The sequence below is a fragment of the Panthera tigris genome, chromosome B1 (assembly GCF_018350195.1).
Source record: "Panthera tigris isolate Pti1 chromosome B1, P.tigris_Pti1_mat1.1, whole genome shotgun sequence".
Classification (NCBI taxonomy): domain Eukaryota; kingdom Metazoa; phylum Chordata; class Mammalia; order Carnivora; family Felidae; genus Panthera; species Panthera tigris.
The window spans coordinates 68,311,043-68,323,107 of record NC_056663.1 but is presented as its reverse complement, the minus strand read 5'-3'; positions in this window follow the sequence as shown (position 1 = coordinate 68,323,107).

Here is a 12,065-nt window from a genome sequence, read left to right as displayed (position 1 = left end):
AATCGTTGGAAGAAAAGCACACTAGGTGAGCTCTTCGTAGAACTGACTTTTCCCTTGAGGGTACGTTCCAGTCACATGGCCCATCAGCAATAGAGGTCAAAGTCAGTTGTTTTGGGCTCAGGAAGATGAGTTCTGTTCTGAAAGGTTGAGAGCAAATAGGGAGGACGGTACCAAATCTGCATAAGAATTCCCTTCAAGTCATTGGAGGGCTCCAGAGCTGTGCATATGCCAAATGATGGTCCAAAGAACCCAGCAGAAGGCAGCTGCTGGGAGGCTAAAGAGCTAAGCAGATTTCAGCCACTGTTGTTTTCTGGGAAGACTGGAGTTAGAATAAACACCTTGGGCTTTCCACTGAAAACCCTAAAGGGTCATTACACGGAGTAAAGATCATGTCCCCGAACTGAGGGCTATGTCCTCTAAGGCAAAACTAAAAGAGAGTCATCCTGACAAAGCCTGTAGCTAAGCTCCATAGGATCAATGTGACCTGTTCATAATTTAATTACAAGAGAACACAATTCAACACTCTTCAGAGGAAAGCAACATAAATCCAGATTCTCTACAATGTTATCATTGATTATATGATGTCAAGAGTATAACTAAATATTACTAGGTATGGAAAAGCCCAGGAAAATCATAATTAGTGGTAAAGGAGGTGTAAGTACAGGAAAAGAGAGAGAGAGAGAAGGGTAAGAAACAACAATCATATGGTAGAAATAACTAACACTTTCAAGAGAGGAAAATCACCACAGTGGTTCATATTCATTCAATTAATTCAATATATAGTCATATAGTAACCATAATATGCAAAAAATATTACCACTTTATTGATAATATGATTATCATCAAAAAGAGAAAAATGAATAAAAGAAACAGATTTTTCTTTTGGTTTTATTTCCTGGCATCCAATAGAAAGAATGAAAGATGAAAGGGATGTTTATATTCACTTTTCTTTGCTGAAACAATAACTATGGTTATTCATATTTGGGCATATGGCAAACATTGTTTTCAAAATTAAAACGTGAGCATACGTGGCAGAGAGCAGAACTCTTGTGAAACAAACAAACAAAAATCCCACTCCTTTTAAATTATAATAATGGCATTGAAAAGTTCCCATCAATAATAGTTAATGTGGCTCATTAACTGGATACTTGTGATAACAGCAAAGGATTATATCCTTTAACTGTCAAATTTTGGTAGTTACCAGATAAGTTTATTAGTTTAAAATTAAAGTACATAATTTTGCACATGATAGCTGAATCCAGAGTTTACTTGGTTTATGCTTACAGTGGTTTTCTGCTTTGATTTCAAGTGTCTTTTAAGGTCAGTCAAGTATGATTGAAATTTAAATAGCCGTTTCCTTTCACTCTTATAGAGTTACGAGATCCTCAGAGTTTCCCCAAATGAAACAATCTCTGTTGGGAGGGTAGAATGTGTGTTCCCTTCGTTTGAAATTTCAGTTGACCGGGTCAGCTCAGGAGGAAGCAAATTGTCCATGGATTTATATAAATATCACTATTAAGAGACAAAATATTAAGGGGCAAAGTTGATTGAGCGTCTGACTTCTGCTCAGGTCGTGATCTTGCGGTTCATGGGTTCGAGTTCCGTGTCAGGCTCTGTGCTGACAGCTGAGAGCCTGGAGTCTGCTTCAGATTTTGTGTCTCCTTCTCTCTCTGCCCCTCCCCTGCTTATACTCTGTCTCAAAAATAAATAAAAACATTAAAAAATTTTTTAAAAGAGGCAAAATATTAGTAAGTGCTTTCGATTTTTTCTTCCTTCTGCAGACCCAGAAAGGAACCCAGAATTTATCAGCTTCACACATCATAAATCTTGAACTTGTGAGTTACTTTTGAGCAATGACTCAAAATGTCACATTTTGAGCAATGACTTCCTTGTGACTCTCCCAGAAGTTGACCCTTTGTACTCTACATCAATCAAGGATTCCCAGCTTGAGGTCATGTTAGGGCAGCAGATACTTTGAGGAACCAATTCTCATGACAATGGAATGCCACTATCCCTCTGGCCTCTAAATGCTGGGGAGGCTACACTGTGTCTCTAAATCACGCTTTGTCCACCCAGACAGGAAGACTCCGCCCCATGGTGACAGCCACACTGAGGACTTCAGGGAGCTTAAACCTAATGGTGTCAGGGAGCTTTAAGTGATTTTCAAACCAGCACTTGAACGATGTTTCTGGAACACAGTGGGATAGAAATAAAGAATATCTATTAGCTACTGTGGTATTTTTTTCTTCTCTGAATATTTTATTATTTCTACCATAAAAGTTCCCTCTTTCCCCACCATCCCTTCCCTCTTTCTTTCCCTACAGTCCCTTTCCTCCTTCTTTCCCTGTCCTCCTCAACCTCCTTCACCACCACCCACCGGCCCTAAGAAAAAAATTCCTTTCTTTTAGTGTTCTTCCATCATGACCCACACCTTATTGAAGAGTGGTTCTCATTAGAGAAATTTTAAATACATTAATCCACATCTTCAGGCTTATTATGAATCCTCTACTGCAAAATTTTTAGGATCTTTTCAAGCACCCATTACAACTTCTACCAAGCTCACAGGTGTCCTTTCTTACTCACGACCTCCTCTCATCAGCCTCTGCACTGTGTGTGTGTGTGTGTGTGCGTGCATTAATGTGACAAGAAATCTGCTTATGTCTTGGGCTTTTTCCCCTGGGGAAGGCAAAGCTTATGCTCAGCTGCCAGGAGAGTGCTTTGATCCAAGCCCTGTTCCACCCCAGCACTACCTTCTGGAATCTCCTCGTATGTCCCATAGACCCAATAAATCTCCCAAGATGTTCAATTAATGCGCCCTAGTCCTGGCCAGGCTGGCTTCCTTCTATTCCTGAAGCAAGGTCCAAATCACCTCTTCGAATGTGTGAGCCCCAAGAGACAAATCCAAATACAAATGAAGTAGCAAACTCCCATTCCTTATTTTATTCTCAAAAAGCATTATTATGACAAACCAAAGCATCACCAGGAACACAGAGCACACACTGTATGGTCATCTGCCACAGGGAGAGATTTGTGTCCATCCTGTTCTGTGAAGGAGCAGGATGACATGTGGACAGGAAGTCTCATAGGTTTACTGGTAAGCATGCCGGACTTCGAGTGGCTTGGGGGTTGGCATCGGGGAGGACAGGCAGTGTTGGGATTAGAAAGCAAAGGTCTCTTGGATTTATCCTGGATTGCTCTCTTTCCATTATGCTCCTTGAATTAGTTTGCTATGGTTGCCAACAAAATACCACAGGAAGGTAATTTCTCATAGTTGTGGCAGCTGGAAGTTCAAGATCAAGGTGCTGGCAGGTGTGGTTTCTCCTGAGTCCTCTGTCTTTGGCTCAAAGATGGCTGATTTCTTGTATTCTCACATGGCCTTTTCACCCTGAGAATATTTCCCTGCTGTCTCATCTTGTTTAAGTACAGTAGTCCTATTGTTCGGAGCTTCACTCTTAATTACCCCTTTGGAGGCCCTCCACATAGAGTTACATTGGATATTAGGGCTTCAAAATATAAATTTTAAGGGAACACAATTCAATCCACAACAGGTGGTCACTGAGCCAGCAGGTAGCTAAGAGCAAGATGGCAGGTTCACAAAAGCAACAGTCCTCGTGCAGCTCAGAGGGACATCCATAAAAAACTCTTCACCAATGAGGATCCTTGAGGTACTCTTTCCCTACCCATGTGATAAGTGAGATTGTTTAAAGGTGAGCTGTGGTTCTTTAGGTCTCTCATAATGACCCTCATACATGTTTCCTCCTAGGAAATGCTCTGCTGAGTCCAAGGTCTCAGCTTTATAGTTGGTTTTTAGTATCAGATAACTTTTCCTAAGCAGCAAACTTTTTGCATAATTTTGAGAAATTTCTTCCTAAAAGGCATACATGTGCACAATGTACACATTTTAACAATGTAAATCTGCAAGTGATGGCGAAGTAGGATGGGTTGTAATAAGCAGAGAGTAGCTCATCTCATGACCCCAAACTAGAGACATGACAGCTACATCCAAGCCACCACTGAAATGTACAGCCTATCCTGTGGAAGACGCTGATGACGCAGAGCAGACCTCTTGTGAAGGTCCAGAGAGGACTGGATCAGTGGATGTTTTGGCCAATTCTTTGCCTCTTAGTTAGATCAGGCATGTAGTGAACAGGCATGTCTGCCAGGCATGGGATGTGGTTGGGGTACTGTCAGGATAGGGGGTGGGGGTCTGAGCCCAGGCCAAGGGCTCAGACAACACGATTCAAGAAAGTGTCTCAAGAAACCCTAAAAATACTCACGTGAAAGTTTGCAAATTATCAGTCAGAGTCTGATGACTGACAACTTAAAAGCAGTTGTTCTCAAAACACTTTCAAGAAGGTGTATGTGCTCAAAACTTTCATAAGCTTCATTATCATGGAAATAATGAATGCATGAACTGACACATCATTTGCTTCTTTCTCTGTTGGCATCTCCACTGATGGTACAAAAGCAATGGTGGGTAAACAGTTGGTACCTTAACATGAAGCCGTGGCATCAACCTGAACTAGCCGTCAGTCATGGTGTTTTTCGTTGTCATGTACTTCCAGTAAAACAAAAACACACCAGTGCTTAATGAGGCAATAAAACTCCAAGATTTTACTAAATCTTGTCCCTTGAGTACTCATCTCTTTAGCATTCTTGATGAAGAAATGTAAATAAAGCACTTTTGCTGCATACCAAAGTCCAATGACTGTCTCAAGAAAGCACTTTTTTTGTTTGATGTCAATCACATCTCAATAAAGTGGTTTAAAAAAAAAGAAAATGCATTTTGATTGAGCACAAACTTAACTAGCTGCTTTTTATCATGGAATATCAGGAACACAATTTTTTTCCAGAAGAATGGCTATGGTTATTTGGATATTTGGTGTTATGGACTGAATGTTGTGCTGCATCCCAATTCATATGTTGAAACCCCCTACTCTCCCGTGTGATGGTGTTAGGAGGTGGGGCTTTGAGAAATGATTAGGATTTAGTGAGTTCGAGAAGGTGGAGCCCTCATGAATGGTATTAGTGCCCTTATAAGAGTCACAAGCAAGTTTAATGCCCTTTTCTGTTCTCTGCCATGACAGGATATGAGAAGGCAGCAGTCTGCAGTCCAGAAGAGGGCTCTTTCCCGGAACCTAACTCTGCTGGCACCCTGATCTCAGACTTTTGGCCCCCTGTGGAAGGGCCCCTCAGACTTTTGGCCTCAGACTATTTTCCCCGCTGTGGGAAATAAGTCTCTGTTGTTTATAAGCACCAGTCTATGGTAATTTGTTATAGCAGCCAAAACTGACTATGACATTCGGTAAACTTTTTCTTCAAAAACAAAAAAAGTAAGCTCACTATTTCATGGAAAAATAGCTGACGAGATTTGTTGCCAATGATAAAATACAAGCTTTCAAGTGAAAATTAAAGTTTTGGAAAATCTGTATCTGCCATTGTACACTTGAAAGCTTTCCAATAGTTAAAGAGTTTTCTGATGAGATTAGTAGTGATATTATCTTTTTAAAAAAATGTTTATTTTTTTATCTTTATCTTTTATCTTTTTATCTCTTTAAAAAAATGTTTATTTTTGAAAAAGAGAGAGAGAGACAGAGAGAATGGGTAGAGGCAGGGAAAGAGGGACAGCCTGCTTGAAGCAGGCTCCAAGCTGACAGTAGCAAACCCGATGAGGGGCTTGAACTCACAAACCACGAGATCATGACCTGAGTCGAAGTTGGACACTCAACTGACTGAGCCACCCAGGTGCTCCAGTAGTGATATTATCTTAAAGAATGGGATTTTTTTTTTTTATTTTATACAATGAAATGTGTCAATAAAAGAGGTTGAGAATTACTACCTTGAAATTTAGGTTGGGCTCCTGTTATCTAGACCATTTTGATTCCTCCTTACTAAAAACAAATGGATGTAAATCACACACATGAAAATTATAAATTATAGAGTTTCTCTACTTGAAAATGGTAAGCAGCTAAGCTCTTAAGCTGAACTTTCAGGATCACTGAAAATAAAATAAGACATACTTATCTGTAAAAAGTATAGATATAAAACTCTTAGAAAGTTAGTATATTTTTCTTATAGTTTAATTCTAAGAGAAAGATCTAGAACATTTTTAACCTACATTCCTTCTTGGTTTGACTATACTACAAAAAGAATATTTTCCAGAGTCACATAGGATTTCTTGGTTTGAAATCCAGATCTTCCTCTTTCCACTTATGTGACTGGGAGAAATGTACATCTCTGAGCCTCCAAAATAGTCCTCAGTGATCTCTGTTTCCTGGTCTTTATACCCTTGTGCCCCCTGCCATGATAGCTCTCTGGCCAATAGAATATGGCAGAAGTAATGATATGTAACTTTCAAGATAAGGTTATAAAAGACTGCCACTTCCATCTTGAGTTCTTGCTTCTCTTTAGATCACAGCTCTGGAAGAAAGCAGTCTGTACCATGAGGCCACTGAGGCAGCCTGTGGAAAGGCCATGTGGTAAAGAACTGAGGTACCAACAACCATGTGAGTGAGCTTGGAAACACGTTTCAGCCCCAGTCAAGACTTGAGATGCCTGGTACCCTCGCTGACAACTTGTCTGCAATATCATAAGAGACTCTAAGCTAGAACCAACTGGTGGTTCCAAAACTCCTGATCACAGAAACTGTTTGTTGTTTTAAGTTACTTTTTTTTGGGTGGGGGAGTAATTTATTAGCCAGCAATACATTTAAGTACAGTGGTCTTTTTGTATTGATGCCTAAAGGATATCTTTTTCCCTCTGAAAAAGCTATGGTTGTGTTAGAATTAGAAATCTTGTACTGTGCATTGTCAGCTACTATTTCATGCAAGCAGGGGCATATTCAATAAATAGTTTCACATCTTCCCTAAAGAAAGCTTTACTACAATTTACATTTCAGCACTGTTTTAATTATTTTAGTTTCCCTTTTCAAAGCCCTCCCCCTGCCATAATACATATGTTAGATCCTCTTTTACTGACTTCTACAGCTACCACTTTCTATCAAATTTTTTAAATCTCTTTCTTCATTTCCTTTTGATCTTTAAGTTTCCTTCTTTGCCATCGTCTACTTCCTTTAAAGCATTTTGTGTTGGCTTTGTTATTGTTTCATTGGGTTTATCTTTGTTTCTCAAATGACTTTTTTTCCTAAATATTCTCTGAGTTCATTCACTTATTTAAAATTTCTCTACTCATTTATGAAAAATTTTAAAAATTCTGATTTTTGATGATTTATGAAAGCTTATAATAGTTTTCCTTATGTTATTTTACCATATTTTGAAATATTAGGTTACAGTTTTCATTCATTTTGTGAGTTTTGATTTCTGGCATTATTTCATAGTATGCAAAGGATTTATTTTAATATACTTCCATTTCTCTTGTTTTCTGATAACAATCTCTTGGCTTGAGATTTGATATATCCTTTTCTGCAGTTCGTTTTTAAGTGAAATGAGTACTCCTGTCTCTTTAAGAGGAATAAATGAGCCAGGATAGCTTTTCTAACTTCATGACTCTAGATCTCTTTTATTCTTTTTTACAAAGTGCTAAAAAATATGGCAGTAAACTTCCTGAGATTTTCCTTGTCTGGTCTTCTCCCTTAATTCTATTTAAACTTCCTCTTTCCTTCGCCTCTGTTGTTTCTGTCCTGCTCATATGGGATTCTACTCTCAGCACTTTCTCCTTGGTGCAGGGCTTTATCATAGAAAGTTAGTTTGGTTTGTTACTTTCAAGAATTCATAGGCACAAATCCCTGGAAAGAACTCATATCCTCAATTTTCTGAAACCCCACTGAAATTTCTGCACAAAACAGTCTACAAAATGCCTTCCCAGGTTCTGCACCTATTCCCAGGATAATTCACTGTGATTTCCAGGGAGTCACTGATAGTAATTAAGTAGATCTTTGTTGTTGGTTTTGTTCTCTTAGTTGCTCTGATTGTTTTAACAGGGAAGTTTAAAGAGATTCAAAAACTGTATTGCCATTACTACCTAATTCCTAGAATGGTATACTCTTGCTTTTCTTTTGAATAAAATTTCCTTAGGAAAAAAAAAAATTTTTTTTTTTACAAACTTGTGCATCTGTTTTTTAGTTAGCTTAAAAAACTAAGTGTATTATGTAAATTTTAAAGGTAGAGAGTAGAGAGGATAGTATACTACCACCCATCTGTGCAACTGACGAGGGAGCATGGGGCAAGCTGAGGGCAAAATACAGAGTGGTACACACACCCTGCCCCCATGCCTTGATGATGACACTTTGCTAAGGACAAAAGAGAATCTTAGCTTAGCATTATCCCAACCTCAAGGATCCTGTAAGTCTATTTCCTTTATCTCAACTGTCCTAAGATATATCCTGGCAATTATATTCCAAACTTATGGCCCCCTGATATACATCTGAAGGCTCTACGACTGAGGTTTTATCAAATGGTAATAAATGGTGTTTCCCTAGCAATAGCTAGCCCCTTGAGGTTCTGGAAACCTTGCTTCCAAAATTCCTTACAGACTTACTGTATCCCTAACTCCCTCCCAACCTGAGGGTATACAATCAGTTACCCATCACGACCCCAGTGCAGCTCTTCGTGCCCACAGGTCCTGTCCCATGCTCTAATAAAAGCACCTTTTTTTGTACCAAAGACATCTTAAAGAATCTTTCTTGGCTGCCGGCTCCAAACCACTCCACCATCACCCCAAAACTTCATCACAACCATTTTCAACACTTATTAACATATAGCCAACCGTATTTCATATTTAACCCTATTTATTCCTGCTCCCTCAATGGATTATTATGAAGAAAATTCAAGACATCATGTCATTTCAGCATGAAATATTTTCGTGTTTTAATTATTTTTGAATGCTAAATTTAATATATGATATAAATAACAGGCTGAGATAATTTACAACTTCGCATAAGTTACAAGTGCAAAATGGAGGCTTGGCTTCACATATCTTAGGAAAATTGTGTCTATGGATGGGTCACAGAAATCAAAATTAGCAAGAGGTCTATTCTTAGAGATTTGTGAAAAAACAATACTAAATACAACAATACTTAAAACCATCGATCCAGTGTTCTATGTCAGAAAATCTAAGAGTCATCCTCAATTCCTCTTTCCCTTCCCCCAACAGAACCAGCAACCCAAGTTCTATGCATGCAACATCTTCAATATTTCCATTCCCACTGCACTGTCTTGGTTCAGGGCTCCTTTCTTTCTTTCCTGGATTATGGCAACAGGTTTCTAAATCACCTCTTGAGCGCTAGTCTCACCCACTTCAGTTGCTCCTCCAAGAACCATTATCAAGACCTTAAAATGTAAATTGATTCATTTGGCTCTTCTGTTTAGAAGCATTTAGTGTCCCCCCATCACTTGAAAACACTCCTTTTAAAATAAACTAGGATGCTCAGGATTTATTTCTCCAATGTCTCCTCTTAACTTTGTCTATACAAAAACTGCACGCAAGAGTATGTTGTTCAGGGCACCTGGAAGGCTCAGTAGGTTAAGTGTCCAACTGTGGCTCAGGTCATGATCTCACAGTTCACGAGCTTTAGCCCCATATAGGGCTTTGTGCTGACAGCTCAGAGCCTGGAGCTTGCTTCGGATTCTGTGTCTCCCTCTCTCTCTGCTTCTTTCCTGCTCACGCTGTCTCTGTTTCTGTCTCTGTCAAAAATAAACATTAAAAAAAATTTTTAAAAGAAGAATATGTTGTTCTATTTTTTCCCCCAAACCCTTCCCCCATACTGTCAGCAAATTCTTACTTTCAAATTCCAACAATGTTTCTTTCAGCTTTGGAAAAAATAGCTTATACAGTAAAATGACCACATTTTGTTCAGGAAGAAAACTTAAATAGTATCTTGGACTTTCAATATCGTGCCCGCATTTTTTATCTCATTTGTTCCTCAAAAACCTCCATCGAGTATATAAGGCAGGTACTGTTTCCTATGGATGACTAAACTGAGTAGGGGCAGCAGTTAGTAGGGGTAGAGGTAGGAGAAGACGTTGGAAAACTCCAGCAGGCACCATTCATGTTATATCCTATAGAGATGATTCCCGCCCCCAATACTGCAGCAAGCAAATCTGCCTTTGTTTCATATAGATCACTTTCAGAGTTCACAGCAGGGGATGCCGTTCATTATGCAGATTTTTGACCTGTTTTCTTTCTTTCTTTTTTTTAAGCTGTCATGACCAGTAATTCTAAATAATAGGCAACTAAAAAGCTTTCCGTTGGAAGAAAGTTAGTTTTTTCCTTACCTTCTTTACTTACAAATGCACCCAGGTCAAAAGTTTAGGGAAGCTTGGTTTGAAATGGTATCCATGGTTTTCTTATGGTAATTTTTGATTTCTAAATACAGAAGTGATTTAATAGTAAAATCCTGCTGGTCCAGTTGGAGGTCATGGGAATGCCTCTATGTGAATATAAAGAATTGGTTTTAAACTACTAGTGGGCCAAAGGCTTATTTAGCAAATTTAGAGAAGCAGTTTATGACCTTTACCTACACTTGAACTGAAATGGTAATCTACATTTCCAAAGACATTAAGAATTTCAATTTGAATTTCTGTGGAAAGACTGATCATTGTGTTCTGAACGAAGATGAAAGAATATAGGTGAGAGGTTATGAGCAGGCAACATTGCCCATGCCACTGACAATCAGCTAGAAAACAGCCTCCAGAATTTCCAATTTTTCCAGATGTAATATTCAGCTCACTTTTTTTGTTGACATTTGGTAAACAAACATTTAGAAATTCACGTACTGTAACACCTGTTGTCCCACTCCAGCTACCAAATCGGTTAAAATGGAAAAGATTTTTTTTTTATTGTAAATTGCTATTCTTCAGGTTGTGGGAACAGCTTTAGATTTTCAATAAATACTTTTTTTTTTAAATTGAATACATATGAATAATAAAACTAATTTAAAAACTCTGACATGTTAAGTTTTACTTTTTAGTTTCAAACTATGTCTTTGATGGCAGTGATGTGTTTCCTTCAAAGACTTTACTGAATGTAACATGTCAAAAATAAACTGATTAATATGGACAAGTAATAATAATACCACAGTTTACTCAAGTCTGTAGTACCTCCTACTGAATAATGTAATCTTAAGAAAATAATTAAATAAAGCTGACTTTTTTCCAAGATGAAATTTAAGAAAACTTGGATATTTAAGAATTGAAAATTAATTACAACATTTTAATCCCTCAACTATGTTTGAGAATGCTGTAAATTAGCCTTTCTTTAGATTAAAAAAAGAAAGAAAGAAAGTATATTAGAAAAGACCTCTAGTGTTTATAGCAGCTTACTGCAGTTTCATTTTTAAAAATCTACACTGGGAAGATAGAATAAATGTACTTTTCCCTACTTCTTAACAAAGTATAATGAAAACCTCTGCATTATATATAAAAACCTGCATAAGATAACTCTGAAAGGTGACGAGAAGACAGGCTGGCTAGAGACCTCAGGACCAGGTGTTCCCTGGGGTTTTCTTTTTGCCTCGTAGATCCCAGACTTGGAGCTAAAGCTGGCAACCCAGAAATGCCAGTGAATGGAAAGCAAACAAAGCAATCCTGCTCTCTAGAAAAAGACCTAAGAAATGGGCAGCTAGCAATACAAAAAACTGTTAGACGATAACTGCTCTGCTCCAGTGAAACCATAGATAAAGCTGTAGCCCTACCACCCATGCCAGCAAAAGCTGAAATGGGAAGCCTAGAGTTCCACAATGCCCAGACTGTAATAGCGGCAGAACCAACCTCTCCTTAAAACTTCTATTGGGCTAGTGTCGAAGAAAGGTGATCAGAGAGCTAGGACTTTCATCCCTTCCAGGCAGTATCACTCAGGACCATGTAGATTTTCATACCTACTAAGAAGTAATTAGCAATAATGTAATGCCTTTGCCCCTCCCTGCTGGGTCTCAGAAGAGGCTTATGGATGAGTCAGGACTTTTTTTTTTATTTTTTTTAATGTTTATTTATTTTTGAGAGACAGAGCACAAGTGGGGGAGGAGCAGAGAGAGTGAGAGACAGAATCCAAAGCAGACTCCAGGCTCTGAGCTGTCAGCACAGAGCCCAACGTGGGGCTTGAACTCACAA